We start from the raw sequence: 26922 nt of genomic DNA, 5'->3' as shown, positions 1-26922 counted from the left end.
CCAAAAGTTGCTGGTACAAAGATTGGGAAGTTGTAGCACACATGAGAGTCACGTCATTTGGCTTCGTAAAACTCTAGCGGCATCCATCTTCTCTTAATTGGCATGTACAATGGATCGACCCGCAATGTGGGTGGTGCGGTCATGTACACTTGGTTGTATTCTGGAATCACTAGGTACTCCTTCCTCCATTCAAGTTGAATTTCGAAATCATCCAGGCGGGGGTGCTCTTCAGTAGTTACGATTGTGGCGTAGTCGCCTCTTGTGTGCACGGGGTTTGCTTTTCGCCACCTGGTGCGGAAATAGTAGCTGATCATAAATGTTGCTATTCTAATCTCCAATAAGTCAACTAACTGTGGGTTGGCGAGCTTTGTGTGCTTGGCCACATTTGCCCATAAGGTGCCCTCTCCCGCCAATGGAAGAAGTTCTTCGAGATCAGGTCATGGGGCACGCAGAGGGTATGGTACATTATGTTGCTTTGTTGGAGTGACCTCTAAGTATGCTTCAGGCATGATCCGTCGTGTAGGCTCAAAGGGAATTATCTGCATTAGTACCTTGAACATTAGTTTGGGCTTCAAAAGAGGATTGCCTGCTCTTATGAGTCCCTAGTATTCTACAGAAAGCTAACAAAGAATCCAATACTGTTTCATCAGTAAACGGTTGAAGATGATCTTGTGGTACACTTGTCTTACCTCTTGAGCGCGCCTTGTTAGAGATGGGGTAGATGCCAGTACCTCCTCGGGGGCAAGAGTGTTAGTGGGAAAATCTATCTTAGGAGGATAAAAAGATGAAAAAATGTATTTTGCCTGAGAGGTGTTAGTAGGTTTCGAGCTAGGATATGGGTTAAGTAGCTTACTAGTAGCGACATTAGCATATACAAGGTAAGTGGATTTTGAAAATGAAGAAGAAGTTTCTTCTTGACCCTATCCTATGCTAGGTGGCGGGTGACTAGGCTTATGAGACCTAATAAATTCCCATAAGTCTGGAATTTCCTCTTCGTTTATAGTTTGGTACTCTATATGGGTAGCATCAAAATTGTATTGTACAGTTGTCAGCATGGCTCCTAAATGTTTATAAATATTACTGTAGAGTTTTAGAATGCCATAAGGGTGATAGAGAGTGGACTCATAGAGGTTTAGATGTTGGTGAGTGTTATAGACCTCTAACCAGCCACCATGACTTATGATCCACTGGTAGCTATGTGCTATGACTTTGTAGTTAGTGGGCATCTCTGGAATGTCATCTTGGACAAATAGGTCTACTTTTTTGACACTGTTGTCCACAATTTCTAATTTTGGAGCACGCGACACCAACTATGAAGGTTTAAGACGATAGGATGTAGGGAATAGAAAAAGATATCTTGAGGGTTAGTCAATACTAAATCACCCCGCAAAATTCCCATGATTAAGGTGGGATCATCGTCTCTTTCGATATTTTTCTTGATTAGGGTTAGTTCCCAGCATGCTGCGGGCAGGATAACCCCCGCATTTGAATTGTGGCCGGCATCATTTGTCCCATACCCAGCAGTGTTATACCCCACATTGCCACCATTTGTTTGAGGAGCACCACCACCTGTATTCCATCCTTGAGCACCATATGCACTCATCCCTGCAGCTCCACCAGCCCCGTAAGCAGCTGGGCTCCCGCCACCTGCAAACCCTGTACCAGAGTTACCCCAAGGACTCCTAGGACCAACAGATGGAGCACTAACATAACCTCTAGATGGTGCCACAGGAGTGCCATAACTTGCTGCACCACCATATCCTGTTGTTGCAGGAGGAGCATTACCATAGCCAGCACCATATGTTCCTGCAGGATGGTATCCAGCTCCACTACCATAAGCAAAAGCTCCATATGCTCCATTCATGGGCACACCATAAACTCAAGGTGCTCCATATCCCGGTGTTCCATAAGCAGCTGGGCCATAAGGTGGATACCCACCTCTCCCACCTGGGGGTGAGGCATAGCGAGGACCACCATATGCATTTCCAGAACTTGGGTTGCTTCCCTATCCATATCCAGTGTTGTAAGGTGTACCCCGCTTGGTTCCAAACCCAGACCCAAGCTCTCTTGGAACTGCCTTCTTCACTTCCACCATCTTGTCATGTATCTCATGATAGGTATTTTGTTGTATTACTTTCTCTACAGCATCGTTGGAATCAAAGGTGATAAATCCAAAACCCCTTGGCCGTTGAGTGTGCTAGGGTCATACATTACAACCACATCTGTGATATTACCAAACTGAGAAAAATAATTCCTAAAATCTTCTTCTGTTTACAGAAGATGCTAATCTACCAACAAATATTTTCTTAGTCCTACTTAAATTTCATGAGACAGGACCGGCACTGTCGCTTCTAGGTAAGTTCTGCTGCTCATCTCTGGGACAGCTTTCTTGGCTTCCACCTAAATAGATTAAGACAAAGGCTAAACTAGTTACAAACCCTATGCCTAGATCATAAAACCTTACCCTAATTCATAGACCCTGAGCCAAATTCTCAAGCTGAAAGCCTAATTCAGAAACCCTACACCATACAGGAACACAAAGGCATACTGTCTTGACAAACTCTTAACTAGACAATAATAAGGCATCCTCTAATTCACAAACCCCAACCCTAATGCAGCATACTAGTAAAGTACTCATTGAAAGAAACATCCTGATTCACAAACCCCAACCCTAATTCAGCATACTAAAACAGTGCCTGTTAAAAAAAAAGAACCAATCTAAGTCTGATTCACAAACCCTAACCCTAAATCAGTATACAAAGAAAGGAGACATGCATAGAAAGGGAAGGGTAGATGAAGACAAGCAAAAAACCTAATTCATAAACTCTAATCCAGCAAAAGAAGACATACCATTCGGCTGTCGATGGTGTGCTTCTCCAGTAAAACTCTATCGACCACTGCCGGATTTGCAAAACCAAAAATCCGAAGCCCTGAGCGCGGCCAATTGTTCTGTCTTTCATGATGACAGTCTCCACAACACTGCCGAAGTCATTAAAGTAGTCCTTGAGCCTCTCCTCAGTAGTTTCCCATGAAATACCTCCGACAAAGATCTTCCCCTAGTCTGAATCCATGGAATCTCGAGAAGTTCAACAAGAAAAAGAAAACCCTAAAACCAAAACAGAGTAGATCCTTTCTGAACCCTAACGGGAAAAAGGCGTAAGCAGCTACACTAGGGTTTAGAAGAAAGTGAATGATGTCGGGTGATCCGTCACGTTCACACGTGGTGGCGGACAGTACACCTTAATAGAAGGCAGCGGGGCTCACATGGGGTGGCCACTATGCACTTGCTAGTGGGGCAATTTTTATATTAAAAAATCCTTACTAGAGCATATATTGGGGTCACTTTGTCCTGGTCTTAATCCATGGAATCTCGAGAAGTTCAACAAGAAAAAGAAAACCCTAAAACCGAAACAAAGTAGATCCTTTCTGAACCCTAACGAGAAAAAGGCGTAAGCAGCTACACTAGGGTTTAGAAGAAAGTGAATGATGTCCGGTGATCCATTGCGTTCACACGTGGTGGCGGACAGTACACCTTAATAAAAGGCAATGGGGTTCACATGGGGGTTGGCCACTATGCACTTGCTAGTGGGGCAATTTTTATATTAAAAAATCCTTACTAGAGCATATATTGGGGTCACAATATATTCTAAACAGGCTTGCACCTACATGCCACGTGTCCAGTTTTTTAGGCATCTTCTACCTTCTAATAGTGTGATAGCCTAGAGTCTTTTTTTTTTCAAATTTGAATTGATTGTCATAGGAGGCGTCAGACTTATTGTCATAGGGGGACGAGCCATTTTTTTCTTCTTTTTTTTCAAATGGTTCTGGGTATACGGGACTCTTCGCCTCCTTAGGAACGGCGACAGTTGGGCCACTAGCCTATTGCCCCACTTTCACGCGCCATAGCCAAACCTTGCCTTGTTTTTATCTCTCGTAACTAGAATTGCCTCCTCCCTTCTAAACAGAGTTCCACTCTCAACCAAAACTTAGGTCGAGCAAGGCATGGTCTCAGAATTGAGGAGAGTTTCTGAAGGTTGCCTCCAAAGCACAGGTGGGACGTGACATGACTGGAAATGGCAGAAAGTGTTGGAGGAAATGTATACCACGACGAGTTATCCATTGGCGCCGAGTTGTTGAGGCACGATGCCCGTCATGTTATACTCCCACAAGAACAACACTTGCAAAGAAGGAAGATCCTCGAGATCTGGCCATGAAGCTAGTTGCAGAACAAGTTGAGCAGCTCTAGGTTCACTAAGTAAGTTCTAGAGCTGGTCAGGAATGTGGCCGGAGAGTGCAGTTTGAGAGAACCACGACTGATGAGGCTGCCAAGCTGGGGAGGTATCAAACCTGTGAGCGAGTTGATTTCGAGGAAGAGAGAGACGAGCTTGGTGAGATTTTCAAGCTGCACTTGAATGGTGCCATTAAGCCCGTAGTTCCCCTCGGAGCCACCCAAAACATTGACTGTCTATGTGTGGCACTAGAATCGCTTCTAGGCGCAGATTCTCTAAAATATTATGATTGTGTGAGGTAAGTGCAATAATGAGAGAGAGGCGGGTGTTGGGAAGTGCAAAGAGAGAGAGAGAGAGAGAGAGAGAGAGAGAGAGAGAGAGAGAGAGAGAGAGAGAGAGAGAGAGAGAGAGAGAGAGAGAGACCTCCCTTGAGTAACACAGCGGAGTTAGGAGGCAAGTGCGCATGCAGTGAAGTAGAGGATAAAAAAGCAACCCAAAGTTCTAGGCCGTTACATCCATCATCATCGGACATGTAGCAGCTGCAACTGTAAACCCTCTTGGAACTCTTTGCGTTTTGATTAATACTGGAGCTCAGAGGTCACATTACTAAGGTATTAATATTGTCCACACTAAAATTGTAGTAGCTACATGAACTAATGGGTGCTGGATGCTCATAATCCATCATACTGTAGATTGTAGCTTTTGCTGTAAAAGACGAGGTAGTTTGGTCATTATGATTAAATCTCTGGTTGAATCTCCAAGCAACTATCTATGCTTGCAAGGTGTCTGTATATATAACTTCCTTATTGTAGAGGCTGCCTACAAGAAGCTATAATTAGGACCAAAGTATCACATATAATGAAGATCTGGGTAGCTTAGTAGCTAAGTATCACATATAATGAAGATCTGGGTAGCTTAGTAGCTAAGTATCATCATGTATCATAAATACCAACACGAGCTATAATGACATCTTAACAAATAGTGAAATTTTTGAACTCACGAGTCACATTGCCTAGAGATAATTGTGGGGTGCGAATGTTTATTCATCGAGGTCGGATGGTAGCTAGGCTGAAGCACCTAATTGGCAGAAACTCCAAGGTTTTTGCTAATGATTTGCTACCAAAAAATTTGAAATTTTTGATCTCTCACCAACGTCTGTTCATGTAAGGTTGGGCAAGAGCCAAATTGCATTTGCATGTGTGCAAGAAGAAAACACAACAAAGAGATCCAAGTGTGCGGGTCAAACCTTAGAAGACCTGAGTGCAGAAGAGCCCAAACTTTGGAAGAGAATGAGAGATGGACAGATCAAACCTTCAAATTATTCAATAATAGTAAAAAATAACTTCAATTTTGGAAGCTAACTTCTTTTTACCATTTGGGTGATCAGTTTTTTTAAATCATCATTTCAAGCACGAAAACACAAGCAATCAGTAAAAGCATATTACACATTTTTTCTATTATCCCTTAAAAATCCTTTACTTTTGGAGAGAGTGGAGCTTCGCTCTCTCTCCAACCATCCTTGGAGCTTTCCTCTCAACACACTAACCAATTGATTGGTTGGGGGCTTCTTCTAAGATAGAGAAGCAAGTAAAATCAAGAGGTAAGATGTAATTTCATGGTTTTTCTCTACTATTCTCAATGTTTTCACTTCTCAACCCCTCTCAAGCTTGAGAAGTTTCTAATTAAGCGTTTATAATGCAAATCAAGCTTTTGTTAAGAGTTGTTATGAATAATTAAGAAAACTTTACATTTATGCTTGATTGGGATGCTTTTTATGTTTATCTCTCTCTCCCCAAAAGAATAGTCATTCCTATGACTAATTCCTATTCAAATGATGCTTCTCATTGATAAATTCTCAATTCACAAATCAAACTCTAGGCTTGTGAAGCTAGCGGTTAAGAAAATGGCTTTTTATACTTCTATGTTAATAAAATTATGGTAATCTTATGATTTAAATCCAAAAATTGGATTTAAGTCTAAAAGATAGTTATACTATCATAATTGTATTACTAAGTCTTATTCTTTTAGAAAATATTGAAAATTATCAGTATAGCAGCAGAGCTATGGCAAATTTTTTAAGAAATTAATACATAACTCATTCTCATGTATAATGTGAAAAGAGGACTTCCTACCATATTCTAGGATTGAATATCTTACGCTAAAAGAATGATTTTCATCAAATTCATGGTAAAGTAATTTTTAAGGTTTATGCATAATTAAATAATTAAGAAAAGAGAAAATTCCCATGACATTTGGAATTCAATCATTTAAATGGTAAAAGTGAAATTCCCATGACATTTGGAATTCAATCATTTAAATGGTAAAAGTGAAATTTTGGTAATTTTATTTAAATGATAAAAGAGGAATTCTCGTGACATTTGGAATTCAATCATTTAAATGGTAAAAGTGGAATTCTTGGCATAATTGAATTAATGGATATTTTTATTAAAATTCAAAGAGGAATTTTAGATAAATTTATTTTATGCATGAGAAAAATTTAAATGATAAAAGAGGAATTCTCGTGACAATTGGAATTCAATCATTTAAATGGTAAAAGTGAAATTTTTGGCATATTTGAATTAATGGATATTTTTATAAAAGAAAAGAGGAATTTTAGATAAATTTATTTTATGATAAAAGAGGAATTCTGACATTTAGAATTAATCAATAAAATGCAAAAAGAGCAATTCCCACAATAATTGAGATCCAAGAAATTAAATAGAAAAAGAGATATTTTTAGCATAATTCAAATTATGAGTATTTATCAAAAGGGAAATTTTGAGCATTATTGGAAAATATGGATAGAATTGATTTTTGTAAATCCCATGAATCTTTTACTCAAAAAGAAGAATATTGAATATTTCCACTTGAGAAAATTGAGAAAGAATATGAAAATATCCGTTGAGAAAAAGAACCTTTACTTAGGCCAAGCAATTGGCAGAAATATTAGAAAAGTCCCATTGGTATCAAAAATAGAAAATATTACTAAATGTGAAATGGATGTGAATGTGAATTAGATGTGAGGATATGTGAAAGAATATGAGGATATGTGAAAGAATGTGATATAAATGAATGTGGATGTGAATGAAGAGATGAGAATGAGATGTGAGGATATGTGAAAGGATGTGATATAAATGGATGTGGATGTGAATGAAGCGATGAGAATGAGATGTGAGGATATGTGAAAGGATGTGATGTGATGTAAATGGATGTGGATGTGAAAGGATGTGATGTGATGTAAATGGATGTGGATATGGATGTGAAAGAATGTGATGTGATGTAAATGAATGTGGATGTGGATGTGATAGGATGTGATGTGATGTAAATGGATGTGGATGTGGATGTGAAAGGATGTGATATGATGTAAATGGATGTGGATGTGGATGTGGATGAGATGTGTTATGATTAAATCCATTGATAAAGGTTGTTTTCAAGGTCTTAAAGTTTGTCTTAATCGCAGCATCAATGTGATGAACTATCAACTAGCCTTTCCCATTGTAAAGGTTCAACACATGTACCTTGGTGGGGTAATTTGGATTTCCAAAGGCTTCACATCTCTGCTCAAACATTTGCATGAATTGAATAGGATCAGTCGTTCCATTGTATTTTCCCATGATTTTGAAAATCTGTACAGCCATGTTTTTTGATGAGTCACTGAGGCCATGTGTGGGTGCTAATGTGGTTAAGACCTCATTTAGTCCTAGGGAAATCCCTCTTCTAGGTTTGGCCATTTAGGGGTTTGCAAAGGGTTGGTACCTAGCACTTTTAAGGGTCTAAGATTTGTGGTAGTGCTAGGCAATGGACCAAATCTCAGAGAGATTATTGTGACAGGGGATGTAAAACCCGATGACACACTTGTTGTCAGCATGGCAAATGGAATTGGAAGTTGCATTTGGGTCATGGATCTTAATGGCTCAAAGATTTCAGCCATTAGGTTTAGTTTGGGTGTGGCCCACATAATCCCTCTACCGTTGCCAATTTCTCCTTAATGAGCAAGCACACGTTTTTTTTTTTTTTTGCTTTTAAGGTTTTCTTATAGCCCATTACTAGCCACAGGAGGCCTAGCGCACCCTTCTCTGGGTCAACATTTACCTTAATCTGCTTAGGTGCTAAGCGCACGTGAACAACCTTAGTGATTTTCTCAAAACAAAGTGTGTGCCACTAGTGTCCTAGATGGAAGTCGAGGTCTCAAAAGCGCATGCGGTTGCCCTTAGGATAAACTTTTATGGCAAAAGTGCATGCCAATAGCATCCTAGATGGAAGAAGAGATCTTAAAACCTATTTTCCATCATTATCTCTCAAGATGAAATTTTTTTTTGAAAAGGTTTTTCCTATTTCGTAGCCCATTTTTTAATGTGTTTAGTCTGCGTCTATATGTAAACAACAATCATAATGATGCCCATAGTGAAATATGCAAGTGACATGCATGGGAAATGGGTAGAAGTTGTCCCTTGTGTGTGTACTCCTTTAATCTCAAATATTTCTCCAACCCAACTACTTTTTTGACTCTCTGTGCTACTTTCCTTGAAATTTAGTTAACATTTCTTTTCTTGAGGAGTCAAGATCGTGAGATGTTGATGCACGGCATCCCTTTGACCAAAGCTACAATGGATTTGACCAAAGCTACAATGGATTTGGGCATCAAGAACTGGGGATCTATTCAAGGATTGGTGTAGTTGAAGAAAAGGCCATAAGAGGTTCATTAGGATTTAAGAAGGGTCTAGGTGATGGGTTGTACTATGCAGAAGGCTTACACTTGCCAATAGTCCCCCCATCCAGAAATATACCTAGACGTTGAGACGATGAGACTTAGTTTAGGTGCTAGAGATATCAATGCCTATAGATGTGTTTACTAAATGTATAACCCATGTGTATATATTACAGGTGTTGTGCATAGGCATTGGGCAAAAGTTGTGTCCATGTAGAAACTCCTTCCGTGCTAAAAACTCCAACACATTGCTTTCTTCGACTCACCAAAATAGAACGTCTTTCCTCTTAGAAAGTCTTGAACTTCTAACACTTTGACTAGGATCCAGAGAACCATCACTGAGATATATTTTATAGAGCATTAGAAGTCCTAAAACGTTGTAGTTTTGACTTTTCTCTAATTCCAAATACATTGGAAGATATTACTCTCGTAAAGAGACCAGTTGTCAAGCTTTGCCTTAGAAATTGAAGTTAAGGACTGTTTGAATTAAAAGCTTGTTTTATACTTGAAGTTGAGTTTGATTGATTTGAATATGCATGCCTTGAAAGATTATGGACTAGAGATGAGTGTAATATGATATGTATAACTTGTGATTGCTTTATTTTAGAATGAATGATTGATATGCATATGTATAATGAGACTCGACATGAGATTTTGAGATTCAAGCCGATCGTCCTTAGACAGAGAATGCCGAACAGAAACGAGATTTATGCCGTGTGGGAGCCATGTGGTAGAACCCAGAGAGGACGAGATTAAGAAAGAGGCATACCTGGGATAGCCGTGATGTCTAGTGTGGAGGTTGGGTGGACGGGCATTGGAGAAAGCCCTAAATTGGTTGGATTTTGGTCATTATGACTAACCATGTTGTCGAGCATGGTCATGATGATAGAATCTTTAAGATAGACACATACATGTTGATTGATTGAGATGCTATGATTTAATTGATAGAGATTTATATTATGTGAATGCTTGTTTGAGATTACATAACTCTTTGCTTATGTGCTAAGAATCTTGGATATGGCATGCATACTTATTTTGCTATTTGAGAGGGTTGATTTGATTTTATTGCTATGTAGAAATAGCACGATTAAGTGAGTTTTAATATTTTCCTAGATTTAGTTATATGATTAAGATATGGTTAGATTTGGGACCGTCACAGCCAATGAATAAAAGCCCCACCAAAAAATAGGTTCTGGGTAGAAAATACCTACAAGTGACCTTTAAGAAAAAGTAGAAACTCTCGCATGTAGCTATGAGAAGGATATGTAAGAAAAAGCATGACAAGGAAGAAAAAGAAGACAATAATAGCTATTCAAAGTACGACTTGTTGGACGACCAAAAAAAACGCATTAAACTCAAGATCACAGTTAACCAATTCCTCTCACTTGTCCCAAATTACAAACAAAAGTTACTAAAGAAATGCATGTAGCCCTAGAATTTTTGAGGGGAGATAAAGGTTCATTGGAAATCAAAAAATGAAGTAAAATGTGAAAAAAATAAAAGTAGCCCTGAAAATGTTGAAGGGAGATAAAGGTTCATCGAAATTTTTAAAAAATGAAGTGAAATGTGAAAAAATAAAAGTAGAGGTGTTACCAAAAGTAGACACAAAAGTGTTAAAGAAATAATGATGACTTGTGGACAAGCTATTCCAAATGTCCTACTGGATGGGCTCTAGTGTCAATGTAATGTCAGAAGCCATGACAAAAGAGCTAGGCATCATAAAAATGCAACCTACACCACTTGTAGTCAGAATGGTAGATCAGAAGAGAGTCATGCCTCTTGAGATAGTTCAAGGAGAACAAATACGCATCACTGGATGCAACTTTTTGATATTTTTTATGGTATTAAGAATGGATGTCATAGCAGAAGCATGCCCCATTTGGGTAGGTATGGCTCCGATATGGCAATTGGAAGAAGAAAACCAAAGTGGCCAAAGGCACCTTCTGTCCACCCACAGTGCACATGGAAGGCTAAAACCTAGTGAAAGGATGATGAAGAAGAAGTAATCCTCATCTCATTATTTGAGGTTGATGTGGAATGGATAGTTTCCCATACAACCCAAAAATCATGATGGTACATGTGAAAACTTTACTACATAGAGAAAAGATGGCAATTCCACAATTGTCTTTGGAGGAGATGAAACCCTAATCACACTAAGCATAACGCTTATGCCCACCATTGTCTATCATGCCATGTGCTAGTCATGCATAGTCAAATCTTATGCATTATAATAAAAGCATGTTGTTTTGGATTATGTACATAGTATTCATTGTTTCTTTACGCACCTTACTTTCTACACTCTCAAGAGATCAAATTTCCCCTACTCTCATAAATTTTTTGAATTAAAAACTCAACCACATGTGTGAAATAGGCGCCTACCTCAAAGTCTCCCCCCTCCTTACCAAGGTGTCAAAAACGTATCATTATTCCAAAATATCTCATTTTTTAGTAATATCTCATAGTTTTTAACTAATAAACCTTGTACTCAATCAACTCTTCATCTTATAAGAGCATTTACCTATTTTTGGGTATTTTCTTTTATTCTTTGGGTTTATCTCATACCCACACTTCAATTAATCCTATTGGTCCATAGGATCCTTAATTGGACCATAATCCAAAAATTTGTGAAAATCTAGACCCTTAGGCTAAGATCCTTTATACACATTTTCAATTAATTCTAAATGCACATTAGAAAGTTCTTTTTGAATTTCTATTTCACGGGAAACCATTTTAGACACTAGGAGGATTTTTATATCCAAAGATATCTCAATTTTGGATTATCTCTCTCTAGATATTTTCTCTCTCTAAGCCAAAACAAGATCTTTCTTCTATTTTAGAGAGGGGAATAATTACAAGAACAGAAGGGGAGGTTCTTACACCTTTACACCTCAAAAGCTAGAGGGAGGAATCTCACATCTTACCCCACTTAAAAAACGCGAGATGTCCTTATCTCACAGCTGGAGGACAAACTCTTTCCCTTAAGATCCAACTGATTCTGGGGTTCCTTATAGTCTGGTCAACCCAAACAGAATCATGGCTTAAAGATCCCTTCTACAAGAAGAACATATATGACTCATTATCAGATAACAATTCATTCAGAACATATCATTCATATCCTTAACACAATAATGGTCCATCAGACCGAAAACTCCATCTGAACATTCCTCCCCACGGGAATTTCAGTTATGCAGATTCTCAATTTATCATCCCTTAATTTGAGCCATTGGGTCAAAGGTCAAACAGCAACAATCTGTCAGCATAATCCACTAATCTCGTAGTGATTTTCTGAAGTCATTATCGCCATTCCAGTTATGAACATCATTACTAGGATTCGTCCCGTTCATCCTCATTCTGGTTTTGTTCAACTTATCTCCTTTCAACCAGAATTCAAGAATCATCATCTTTCAATCAGAATCCAAATCAACTCATCAATTCTCAATCAGAATTCTAAAATCATATAAACCAACATTTGAATTCATCATCTGGGGATAGCATTTTTGCTTATAATTTCAAGGTCTTAGATTTACTCGTATATACTGTCAGTAAAGAGCTATAATTATACCCACAGTATATACGGGTAGGCACGATCCTTGGAATTATAAGGTAAATACCATCATATCTAGGCTTTAAGCAAGTCAGGGATTCCATATAATTGCGGTACTTCCATCTGAAGACCTAATTACCAATTTATGAATTTTTATTCTAAATATCAATTTGTATGAATTTCATCACACAATTACAATCTTTTACTGGTACTTCATAAAATTTTGACATTTCTTAGTTCTCGATTGATCCACTTTAGCCAATTTGCTATGATACCAGTTGAAACATCCCTGCTCCCTCCGCGCAACGAATTCGGGGGTTCTGGCAACGGAAGTAGCACTTCTTGCGTAGGGCAGAGCCTCTCACTCGGGGCCTCGCCCACGGATATCCGGACAAGAGACTAATCCCTCGGTTCTTCCAAAACCGAACCCGAAAAAACTTCCCTCGCCCAGAAAGCACACGTGATTCCTCCATGATATTTTTATTCTAATGTAGTCAAGAGTCTTAACTAACCAAACTGATCCGACCGAACCCGTAAGTCACATGGTCAGATCTAGGAAAAGACTTGCAGTTAGATCATAGAGACCAACACTTTTTTTCTCATCAAGAGGCATAGCCGTTGATTCTTTTCAATAGAACAAAGACTATTCGGGGTTTATTTCATCTATCGTACTATAACAAAATTGAGTCTCATTTTAGGGATCCATCAGTCCAACCTAACCCCATCTAGTCCCATGGGTTAGCCAACTGCCCAACCACTGTAGTGATAGGATCCATTTAGGAATTTGGTTATGTTTTGTCTCGTGTACCAGGGAAAAGAGTTCTCAAGCCCCCTAGCCGGCGCTTCAAGAAAACTTCACACCACTTACACTCCCAATATGAAATTACATTTTTCACACATTCAGTTGTCTTTAAAACAATCTTTTAATGAAACCATACTATCACTGATCATAATCCTCCAAAATATCCTCCTAAATTCTAATTTCCAATCATTCCTTCATTGGTGTACCTATGGCATCATTGCCAACTAGAATGCTCACCACTTGTTCACTCAAGGACCTTTTCAATAGTTCTTAGCTCATAGTACCCGGAAATATATTCACTTATAAAAATCCAGATGGACTCTCCATTGAAGATCAGCAAGATCAACCAATAGATCCATATAAAAAAGCCATGGACTCATCCGTTGAGGACCAACAAGGTCAATCAACCAGATCCATGATCGAGTTCAGAAAACAACTCTAATACCTTGTTCCATTTTCTTCCTCGAACCACATGTGGGTATCTTCCTAGAGCCCGAGCACCGTATAGTCAGTACCCTCTAGGATCCTTTGCAGGTCACCTAGCGCTTCACTCATAGGTTGCTTCCTCGGTCCCTCATCCACCGTACCGAAAGCTCACCATTTAAATCATACCGAGGTTGGTCAAGACCTTGGCCAAGACCTTGCTACGTGAGACGTCCTCTGTTGACTCTCCGTCAGCTGTTACTACTTTATCATGTATGTCTCCACGACCTCATTCACAAGATGGTCAAAATGCTTCCCCAGCATTCTTGACATAAAACAATCATTTAAAAACAGGTCATAAATACAGTTTCTAATGAACTCACATCTTTTTCACATGGTTCCACATCATTTCTCGTTATTCCACATTCTTCTAAATCAATTCACTTTGCTTATTCCACATCCAATCATATGTATTCTCATCGTCCTTCATCCATTCTCATCCAATCACATCATATTACATCTCATCACATCTCATCCATTCTCATCAACCCATATCCACATCACGTCACATCACGTCCATTCACATCTCATCTCATCCATTCACATCTACCCCAATCCGCATCACATATAATCTCATCCATTCACACCTATCCTGATTCACATCACATCACATTACATCCATTTACATCACATCTCATCTATTCACATCTATCCCGATTCTCATCACATCCATTCTCATCACATCTCATCTATTCATATCTATCCTGCTCATATCACATCACATCACATCACATCTATCCCGATTCACATCACATCATATCCATTCACATCTATTTACATCACATCACATTCACATCCATTCACATCTAATTGCATCTATTCACATCCATCACATTCATTGCATTCCCATCCCATCACATACATGCTATCCATATTACATCATATCCATATCCATGCATATCTCATCACATCCATACACATTCCATCTCATTTATCCACATCCATCCAGTCATCCACATGCACGTCTATCCACATCCATCCATATATTCACATCACATCACATTTCATCCACATCTTATCACATTCACATCCACATCCCTTTACATCATCACATCACATCGTATCACATCCACATTCACATTCATTTACATCACATCACATCCTTTCACATCCACATCCACATCCATTTACATCACATCACATCTTATTACATCCACATCCATTTACATCACATCACATCTTATCACATCCACATCCATTTACATCACATCACATCCTTTCACATATCCTCACATCTCATTCTCATCTCATCATTCACATCCACATCCATTTACACCACCTCACATCCCATCCACATTCATTTGCATCACACCACATCTTACAACATCCACTCACATCTTATCACATCCACTCACATCTTATCAAATCCCATTCACATCTTATCACATCCTATCACATCCCATTCACATCTTATCACATCCCATTCACATCTTATCACATCCATTCAAATCCTATCACATCCCATTCACATCTTATCACATTTCATTCACATTTAGTAGCTTTTTCTACTTCGACACCGATGAGATGGGACCTTTTCTAAATTTCTGTTAATTGCTTGGCCTAGGTAAAGGTACTTTTTCTCGATGGATATTTTCATATTCTTTCGCAAATTTCTCAAGTGAATATATTCAATATTCTACTTTTGAGTAAAAGAATTCATGGTATTTACAAAAATATTCTACCCATATTTCTCAATAATGCTCAAAATTTCACTTTTGATAAATACTCATAATTTGAATTATGCTAAAAATTTCTCTTTTTCCATTTAATTTCTTGGATCTCAATTATCATGGAATTCCCCCTTTTTGTATTTGAATGATTATATTCAAACGTCATGGGAATTCCTCTTTTATCATAAAATAAATTTATCTAAAATTGCTCTTTTCTTTAATAAAAATATCCATTATTCAAATATGCCAAGAATTCCACTTTTTCCATTTAAATGATTGACTTTTAAATTTCATGGGAATTCCACTTTTATCATTTAAATTTTCTTATGCATAAAATAAATTTATCTAAAATGCCTCTTTGAATTTCAATAAAAATATCCATTAATTCAATTATGCTAAGAATTCCACTTTTACCATTTAAATGATTAAATTCCAAATGTCATGGGAATTCCTCTTTTATCATTTAAATAAAATTACCAAAATTATCTCTTTTCTTAATTAATTAATTATGCATAGATCTTAAAAATTACTTTACTATGAATTTGATAAAAATCATTCTTTTAGCCTAGGATATTCAATCCTAGAATATGGTAGGAAGTCTTATTTTCACATTATGCATAAGAATGAGTTATGTATTAGTTTCTTAAAATTTTTACCATAGCTCCGCTGCTATTACTGATAATTTTTAATATTTTCTAAAAGAATAAGACTTAGTAATACAATTATGATAGTATAATTATCTTTTAGACTTAAATCCAATTTATGGATTTAAATCATAAGATTACCATAATTTTATTAGCATAAAAGTATAAAAAGCCATTTTCTTAACCTCTAGCTTCACAACCCTAGAGTTTGATTTGTGAATTGAGAATTTATCAATGAGAAGCATCATTTGAATAGAGAATTGGTCATAGGAATTACCATTCTTTAAGGGAGAGAGAGATATACATAAAAACATCCTAAATTAGGCATAAAGATAAACTTTTCTTAATTATTCATTACAACTCTTAAGAAAAACATGATTTGCATTATAAACACTTAATTAGAAACTTCTCAAGCTTGAGAGGGGTTGAGAAGTGAAAACATTGAGAATAGTAGAGAAAAACCAAGAAATTACATCTTACCTCTTGATTTTACTTGCTTCTCTATCTTAGAAGAGGTCCCCAACCAATCAATTGGTTAGTGTGTTGAGAGGAAAGCATGGTTGAAGAGAGGGAGAGAAGCTCCACTCTCTCCAAAAGAAGAGGATTTTTAAGGGATAATAGAAAATACCATTATTTTAATGTAATATTGGCATGGTATAGCTCAAAGATGAGAATAAAAAAGAACGAGGGTCTATTTATAGAAGAGGGAGGCCACTAACTGAGTCCAACTAAGTTTTGGAATTTTTCAGCTTCAGTTTGGCTGAATTTAGACAAGATTTGGATCAGTTTGGCCTTCTTTTTAATTTGGTTTGATTGAGGAGAGAGGAGAGATAAAAATATCACAATTTTTTTGAATTAAAAACTCAACCACATGTGTGAAATAGGCATCTACCTCAAAGTCTCCCCCCTTCTTAGCAAGGTGTCAAAAATGTATCATTATTCTAAAGTATCTCATTTTTTTTTAGTAATATCGCATAGTTTTTGACTAATAAACCTTGTACTCAGTCAACTCTTCATCTTATGTGAGCATTTACTCATTTTTGGGTATTTTCTTTTATTCTTTGGATTTATCTCACCTCAACACTTGGATTAATCCTATTGTTTCATAGGAACCTTAACTGGACCATAATCCAGAAATTTTTGAAAATCTAGACCCTTAGGCTAAGATCCCTTATATCATTTTTAATTGATTCCTAATGCACATTGGAAAGTTCATTCTGAACTTTTGTTTCACGGGAAACCATTTTAGACACTAGAAAGATTTTTATATCCAAAGATATCTCACCTCTCTCTGGATATTTTCTCTCTCTAGGCTAAAACAGGATAAAACAAGATCTTTCTTCTATTTCAGCGGAATTACAAGAACAGAAGGGGAGGTTCTTACACCTTTACACCTCAAAAGCTGGAGGGAGGAATCTTACATCCTACCCCACTTAAAAAACGCGAGATGTCCTCGTCTTAGAGCTGGAGGACAAACTCTTTCCCTTAAGATCCAATTGATTCTGGGATTCCTTATAGTCTGGTTAACCCAAACAGAATCTTGGGATAAAGATCCCTTCTACAAGAAGAACATATAGGACTCATTATCAGATAACAATTCATTCAAGACATATCATTCATATCCTTAACACAATAATGGTCCATCAGACCGAAAATCCCATCTGAACATTCCTCCACGAGAATTTCAGTTATGTAGGTTCTCAATTTGTCATCCCTTAATTTGAGCCACTGGGTCAAAGGTTAATAGCAGCAATCTGTCAGCACAATCCACTAATCTCGTAGTGATTTGCTGAAGTCATTATCACCATTCCAATTACCAATATCATCATCGGGATTTGTCCCATTCATCCTCATTGTGGCTACGTTCAACTTATCTTCTTTCAACCAGAATTCATGAATCATTATTTTTCAATCATAATCCAAATCAATTCATCAATTCTCAACCAGAATTCTAAAATCATATCAACCAGCATTCGAATTCATCATCTGGATAACATTTTTGCTTATAACTTCAAGGTCTTAGATTTACTTATATATATTGTTAGTAAAGAGTTGCAGTTATACCCACGATATATACGGGTAGTCACGGTCCTTGGAATTATAAGGTAAATACCATCATATCTAGGCCTCAAACAAGTCAGGGATTCCAATTCATCATCTGGATAGCATTTTTGCTTATAACTTCAAGGTCTTAGATTTACTCATATATATTGTTAGTAAAGAGTTGTAGTTATACCCACGATATACCCACGATATATACGGGTAGTCACGGTCCTTGGAATTATAAGGTAAATACCATCATATCTAGGCCTCAAACAAGTCAGGGATTCCATACAATTGTGGTGCTTCCATCTGAAGACGCAATAATCAATTTATGAATTTTATTTTTGAATATCAATTTGTATGAATTTCATCAGACAATTACAATCTTTTACTGGTACCTCATAAATTTTGGACATTTCTTGCTTCTCGGTTGATCCACTTTAGCCAATTCGCTCTGATACCAGTTGAAAGATCCCTAGCTCCTCCAGGCAACGAATTCGGGAGTGCTACCAGTGGAAGTAGCACTTCTTGTGCGCAGGGGGCACAGCCTCTCACTCGGGGCCTTGCCCACGGATATGTGGAAAAGAGACTAATCCCTCGGTTCCTCCAAAACCAAACCCGAAAAAACTTCCCTTGCCTAGAAAGCACAGGCGATTCCTCCAGGAGATTTTTATTCTAACGTAGTCAAAAGCCTTAAATAACCAAACTGATCCAACAGAACCCATAAGTCACATGATCAGATGAAGGAAAAGACTTGAACTTGGATCATAGAGACCAACACTTTTTTCCTCATCGAGAGGCATAGTCGTTGATTCTTTTCCATAGAACAAAGACTATCCGAGATCTACTTTATCTATCGTACCATAACACAATTGAGTCTCATTTTAGGGATCTATCAGTCCAGCCCATCCAGTCCAACCACTGTAGTGATGGAATCCATTTAGAAATTTGGTACTTTTTGTCCCGGGTACCAGGGAAAAGAGTTACCAGGCTCCCTAGCCGACGCTTCATGCAAACTTCAAGATAGTCACACCACTTACACACCCAGTATGAAATTGCATGTTTCACAGATTCAGCTGTATTTAAAACAATCTTTTAATGAAATTGCATGTTTCACAGATTCAGCTGTATTTAAAACAATCTTTTAATGAAACCATAGTATCACTGATCATAATCCTCCAAAATATCCAGTTGAATTCTAATTTCTAATCATTCCTTCATCGGTGTACCTATGGCATCATTGGCAAACAAGAACACTCACCACCTGTTCACTCAGGGTCCTTTTTAATAGTTCCTAACTCATAGTACCCGGACATATATTCACTTATAAAAATCTAGATGGACTCTCCGTTGAAGATCAGCAAGATCAACCAACAGATCCATATAAAAGAGCCATGGACTCATCCGTTGAGGACCAGCAAGGTCAATCAACCAGATCCATGCCGGAGTTTAGAAAACAACTCTAACACCTTGTTCCATTTTCTTCTTCGACGCACGCGTGGGTATCTTCGGCGACCCAGAGCTCGAGCACCGTATGGTGGTTAGCACCCTCTAGGATCATTCGTAGGTCACCTAGCGCTTCACTCAAAGGCCGCTTCCTTGGTCCCTCATCCACCGTACCAGAAGCTCACCATTTAAATCGAACCGAGGCTGACCTTGCTACGCAAGACGTCCTCTGTTGACTCTCCATCAGCTGTTTTGTAACTTCACTTAGGTCTCCAATGACCTCATTCACAAGATGGTCAAGATGCTTCCCCAGCATTCTTGACATAAAACAGTCATTTAAAAACATATCATAAATATAGTTTCTAATGAACTCTCATCTTTTCACCTCGTTTCACATCATTTCCCATTATTCCACATTCTTCTAAATCAATTCACTTTGCTTAATCCACATCCAATCATAGGTATTCCCATCGTCCATCCATTCTCATCCAATCTCATCATATTACATCTTATCACATCTACCCACATCTATCCTCATCACATCTCATCTATTCTCATCTACCCATACCCACATCACATCACATTCATTCACATCTATCCTCATCACATCTCATCCATATCACATCTCATCCTATCACATCCACATCCACATTCATTTACATCACATCACATCCTTTCACATCCACATCCACATCCATTTACATCACATCACATCTTATTACATCCACATCCATTTACATCTTATCACATTCACATCCATTTACATCACATCATATCCTTTCACATCTCATCACATCTCATTCTCATCTCATCATTCACATCCACATCCATTTACACCACCTCACATCCCATCCACATTCATTTACATCACACCACATCTTATCACATCCACTCACATCTTATCACATCCACAAACATCTTATCACATCCCATTTACATCTTATCACATTTATTCACATCCTATCACATTTGATTCACATCTTATCACATCCCATTCACATCTTATGACATCCATTCACATCTTATCAAATCCCATTCACATCTTATGACATCCATTCACATCCTATCAAATCCCATTCACATCTTATTACATCCATTCACATCTTATTACACATTATTCACATTTAGTAGCTTTTTCTACTTCGATATCGATGATGGGACTTTTTTTTAAAATTTTACCAATTGATTGGCCTAGGTGAAGGTACTTTTTCTTGATGGATATTTTCATATTGGTGAAGGTACTTTTTCTTGATGGATATTTTCATATTCTTTCTCAAATTTCTCAAGTGAATATATTCAATATTCTACTTTTGAGTAAAAGAAATTATGGGATTTACAAAAATCAATTCTACCCATATTTCTCAATAATGCTCAAAATTTAATTTTTGATAAATACTCATAATTTGAATTATGCTAAAAATTTCTCTTTTTCCATCTAATTTCTTGGATCTTAATTATCATGGGAATTCCCCCCCTTTTTGTATTTAAATGATTCCATTCAAATGTCATGAGAATTCCTCTTTTATAAAATAAATTTATCTAAAATTCCTCTTTTCTTTAATAAAAATATCCATTATTCAAATATGCCAAGAATTCCACTTTTTCCATTTAAATGATTGAATTCCAAATGTCATGGAAATTTTTTTTATCATTTAAATTTTCTCATGCATAAAATAAATTTATCTAAAATTTCTCTTTGAATTTTAATAAAAATATCCATTAATTCAATAATGCCAAGAACTCCACTTTTACCATTAAATGATTGAATTTCAAATGTCATGGGAATTTCTCTTTTATCATTTAATAAAAATAACCAAAATTTTCTCTTTTCGTAATTATTTAATTATGCATAAACCTTAATGAAAATCATTCTTTTAGCTTAGGATATTCAATCCTAGAATATGGTAGGAAGTCTTCTTTTCACATTATGCATAAGAATGAGTTATGTATTAGTTTCTTAAAAATTTTGCGATAGCTCCGCTGCTATTACTGAGATAATTTTTAATATTTTCTAAAAGAATAAGACTTAGTAATATAGTTATGATAGTATAACTATCTTTTAGAGTTAAATCCAATTTAAGGATTTAAATCATAAAATTACCTTAATTTGTATTAGCATAAAAGTATAAAAGCCATTTTCTTAACCTCTAGCTTCACAAGCCTAGACTTTGATTGTGAATTGAGAATTTATTAAAGAGAAACATCATTTGAATAAGAATTAGTCATAGGAATGACAATTCTTTGGGGGAGAGAGAGATAAACATAAAAAGTATCCCAATTACACATAAAAGTAAACTTACAACTCTTAAGAAAAGCTTGATTTGCATTATAAACACTTAATTAGAAACTTCTCCAGCTTGAGAGGAGTTGAGAAGGGAAATCATTGAGAATAGTAAAGAAAAACCATGAAATTACATCTTACCTCTAATATCTCATAATTTTTAACTAATAAACCTTGTACTTAGTCAACTCTTCATCTTATGTGAGAATTTACTCATTTTTGCGTATTTTTTTTATTCTTTGGATTTATCTCACCCCAACACTTGGATTAAACCTATTGGTCCATAGGAACCTTAATTTGACCATAATCCAAAAATTTCTGAAAGTCCAGACCCTTAGGCTAAGGTTCCTTATATCATTTTTAATTAATTCCTAATGCACATTAGAAAGTTCATTTTGAACTTTTGTTTCAGGGGAAACCATTTTAGACACTAGGAGGATTTTTATATCCAAAGATATCTCAATTTTGGATTACCTCTCTCTAGACATTTTCTCTCTGTAGTAGGCTAAAATAGGGTAAAACAAGATCTTTCTTCTATTTCAGAGAGGGGAATAATTATAAGAACAGAAGGGGACGTTCTTACACCTTTATAGCACAAAAGTTGGAGAGAGGAATCTTACATCCTACCCCACTTAAAAAACTCGAGATGTCCTCATCTCGCAGCTAGAGGACAAACTCTTTCCCTTAAGATCGACCTCATTCTGGGGTTACTTATAGTTATTGAGATATCGAGCTCATCTATTGAGGCGGTGGACACTGATGACCCGCCTGGGGGATAGGCCCCACACTTATACCACTGGCATGGTGAGATCTTGGGTGATATGCAGCCAGTGGGATGACAGGCTGTATGACAGCCATTCTAGAGACTGGCATAGTTATAGCGCCACCTCATTTAGTTGGGCTCACACGGTGTGTTGAGTGTTCAGTTTGAAGAAGAAGAAGATTTTCAGCCTCTTACCTTGTGTGTTCTCTATTAGGGTTTTGTGAGTGTGTGTATGCTTGCAAGAGCTCAAGCTCTCTTCCCCCTGCATCTTTTCAATAGTCTAGTCAACCGAAACAGAATCCTGGGATAAAGATCCCTTCTACAAGAAGAACATATAGGACACATTATCAGATAACAATTCATTAAGAACATATCATTCATATCCTTAACACAATAATGGTCTATCAGACCGAAAATTCCATCTGAACATTCCTCCACAAGAAAATTGAGTTATGTAGGTTCTCAATTTGTCATCCCTTAATTTGAGCCACTAGGTCAAAGGCTAACAATAGCAATCTGTCAGCACAATCCACTAATCTCGTAGTCATTTGCTGAAGTCATTATTATCACCATTCCAATTACTAATATCATCACTGGGATTTGTCCCATTCATCCTCATTGTGGCTTCGTTCAACTTAACTTCTTTCAACAACCAAAATTCAAGAATCATTATCTTTCAATCAGAATCCAAATCAATTCATCAATCCTCAATGAGAATTCTAAAATCATATCAACTAGCATTTGAATTCATCATCTGGATAGCATTTTTGCTTATAACTTCAAGGTCTTAGAGTTACTTGTATATATTGTCAGTAAAGAGCTGTTGTTATACCCACGATATATACACGTAGTCATGGTCCTTGGAATTATAAGGTAAATACCATCATATCTACGCCTCAAGCAAGTCAGGGATTCCATACGATTGCGGTACTTCCATCTGAAGACCCAATTATCAATTTATGAATTTTATTTTTGAATATCAATTTGTATGAATTTCATCACACAATTACAATCTTTTACTAGTACCGCATAAATTTTGGACATTTCTTGCTTCTCGGTTGATCCACTTTAGTAGCCAATTCGCTCTGATACCAGCTGAAAGATCCCTGCCCCCTCCACGCAATGAATTCGGGAGGGGGGGGGGTAGCACTTCTTACGCAGGGCAGAGCCTCTCACTCGGGGCCTTGCCCCAGATATCTAGACAAGAGATTAATCCCAAATCCGGAAAAACTTCCCTCGCCCAGAAAGCACGGGCGATTCCTTCAGGATATTTTTATTCTAACGTAGTCAAGAGCCTTAACTAACCAAACTGATCTGACCGAACCCGTAAGTCACATGATTGGATCAAGGAAAAGACTTGCACTTGGATCATAGAGACCAACGGTTTTTTCCTCATCGAGAGGCACAGCCGTTGATTCTTTTCCATAGAACAAAGACTATCCGGGATTTACTTCATCTATCATACCATAACAGAATTGAGTCTTATTTTAAGGATCCATCAGTCCAGCCTAACCCCATCCAGTCCCATGGGTTAGCCAACGACTGTAGTGATGGAATCCATTTATAAATTTGGTTATGTTTTGTCCCGGGTACCAAGGAAAAGAGTTCCCAGGTCCCCCAGCCAGCACTTCATGCAAACTTCAAGATAGTCACACCACTTACACCCCCAATATGAAATTGCCTGTTTTACAGATTCAGCTGTCTTTAAAACAATCTTTTGATGAAACCATAGTATCACTGATCATAATCCTTTAGAATATCCAGCTGAGTTCTAATTTCCAATCATTCCTTCATCGGTGTACCAATGGCATCATTGGCAACCAGAACGCTCACCACCTGTTTACTCAGGGTCGTTTTCAATAGTTCCTAGCTCATAGTACCCGGACATATATTCACTTATAAAAATCTAGATGGACTCTCCATTGAAGATCAGCAAGATCAACCAGCAGGTCCATATAAAAGAGCCATGGACTCCTCCGTTGAAGACCAGCAAGGTTAATCAACCAGATCCATGCTCGAGTTCAGAAAATAACTCTAACACCTTGTTTCATTCTTTTCCTCGACGCACTCGTGGGTATCTTCGGCGACCCAGAGCCCGAGCACCGTATCCTTTGCAGGTCACCTAGCACTTCACTCATAGGTTGTTTCCTTGGTCCCTCATCCACCGTACCGGAAGCTCACCATTTAAATCGAACCGAGGCTGGTCAACACCTCGGCCGACCTTGCTATGCGAGACGTCCTCCGTTGACTCTCTGTCATTTGTTGTTGCAACTTTATCACTTAGGTCTTCCACTTAGGTCTTTACGACCTCATTCACAAGATGGTCAAAATGCTTCCCTAGCATTCTTGACATAAAACAGTCATTTAAAAACAGGTCATAAATACAGTTTCTCTGACGAACTCACATCTTTTCACATCATTTCCCGTTATTCCACATTCTTCTAAATCAATTCACTTTGCTTAATCCACATCCAATCATATGTATTCTCATCGTCCATCCATTCTCATCCAATCACATCATATAACATCTCATCACATCACATCATATTGCATCTCATCACATCATATTACATCTAATCATATGTATTCTCATCATCCTTCATCCATTCTCATCCAATCACATCATATTACATCTCATCACATCTATCCTCATCACATCTCATCCATTCTCATCTACCCATCTCCACATCACATCCATTCACATCTCATCTCATCCATTCACATCTACCCTGATCTGCATCATCACATCACATCTCATCCATTCACATCTATCCCGATTCACATCACATCACATTAGATCAAGTCACATCACATCTCATCTATTCACATCTATCCCGATTCATATCACATCTCATCCCATCCATTCTCATCACATCTCATCTATTCACATCACATCACATCACATCACATCCACATCACATCTCATCCATTCACATCTATCCCGATTCACATCACATCTCATCACATCCATTCTCATATCTCATCTATTCACATCTATCCCGACTCACATCACATCACATCCACATCCACATCACATCTCATCCATTCACATTTATCCCAATTCACATCACATCTCATCACATCCATTCTCATATCTCATCTATTCATATCTATCCCGACTCACATCACATCACATCTTATCCATTCACATTTATCCCAATTCACATCACATCTCATCACATCCATTCTCATCACATCTCATCTATTCACATCTATTCCGACTCACATCACATCACATCACATCACATCCACATCACATCTCATCCATTCACATTTATCCCAATTCACATCACATCTCATCTATTCACATCTATCCTGACTCACATCACATCACATCACATCCACATCACATCTCATCCATTCACATCTATCCTAATTCACATCACATCAAATCCATTCACATCTATTTACATCTACTCACATTCACATCCATTCACATCTCATCGCATCTATTCACATCCATCACATTCATTGCATTCCCATCCAATCACATACATTCTATCCACATTACATCATATCCATATCCATCCATATCTCATCACATCCATACACATTCCATCTCATTCATTCACATCCATCCAGTCATCCACATGCACGTCTATCCACATCCATCCATATATTCACATCACATCACATTTCATCCATATCTTATCACATTCACATCCACATCCCTTTACATCACATCACATCCTATCACATCCACATCCACATCTATTTACATCACATCTCATCCTATCACATCCACATCCACATTCATTTACATCACATCACATCCTTTCACATCCACATCCATTTACATTACATCACATCTTATTACATCCACATCCATTTCTATTACATCACATCTCATTCTCATCTCATCATTCACATCCACATCCATTTACACCACCTCACATCCCATCCACATTCATTTACATCACACCACATCTTATCACATCTTATCACATCTTATCACATCCCATTCACATCTTATCACATCCATTCAATCCTATCACATCTCATTCTTATCTTATCACATCCCATTCACATCTTATCACATCCTATCACATCCCATTCACATCTTATCATATCCATTCACATCTTATCACATATCATTCACATTTTGTAGCTTTTTCTACTTCGATACTGATGATGGAATTTTTTTTAAATTTTTGCCAATTGCTTGGCCTAGGTAAAGGTAATTTTTCTCGATGGATATTTTCATATTCTTTCTCAAATTTCTCAAATGAATATATTCAATATTATACTTTTGAGTAAAAGAATTCATGGGATTTACAAAAATCAATTCTACCCATATTTCTCAATAATG

At 37.4% G+C, this 26922-nt stretch overlaps 1 pseudogene; it reads right to left on the bottom strand.

Moving 5' to 3' along the window:
• Positions 1-53: 53 nt before the first annotated feature.
• Positions 54-3071, bottom strand: LOC147635429 (heterogeneous nuclear ribonucleoprotein 1-like; annotated as a pseudogene).
• Between the last annotated feature and the right edge of the window lie 23851 nt (positions 3072-26922).

This window comes from Cibotium barometz, chromosome 9, assembly GCF_041138505.1.
Source record: "Cibotium barometz isolate CiBa-2024 chromosome 9, ASM4113850v1, whole genome shotgun sequence".
Classification (NCBI taxonomy): domain Eukaryota; kingdom Viridiplantae; phylum Streptophyta; class Polypodiopsida; order Cyatheales; family Cibotiaceae; genus Cibotium; species Cibotium barometz.
The sequence above is the reverse complement of the archived record's forward strand: the minus strand, read 5'-3'. Positions and strand labels throughout refer to the sequence as shown.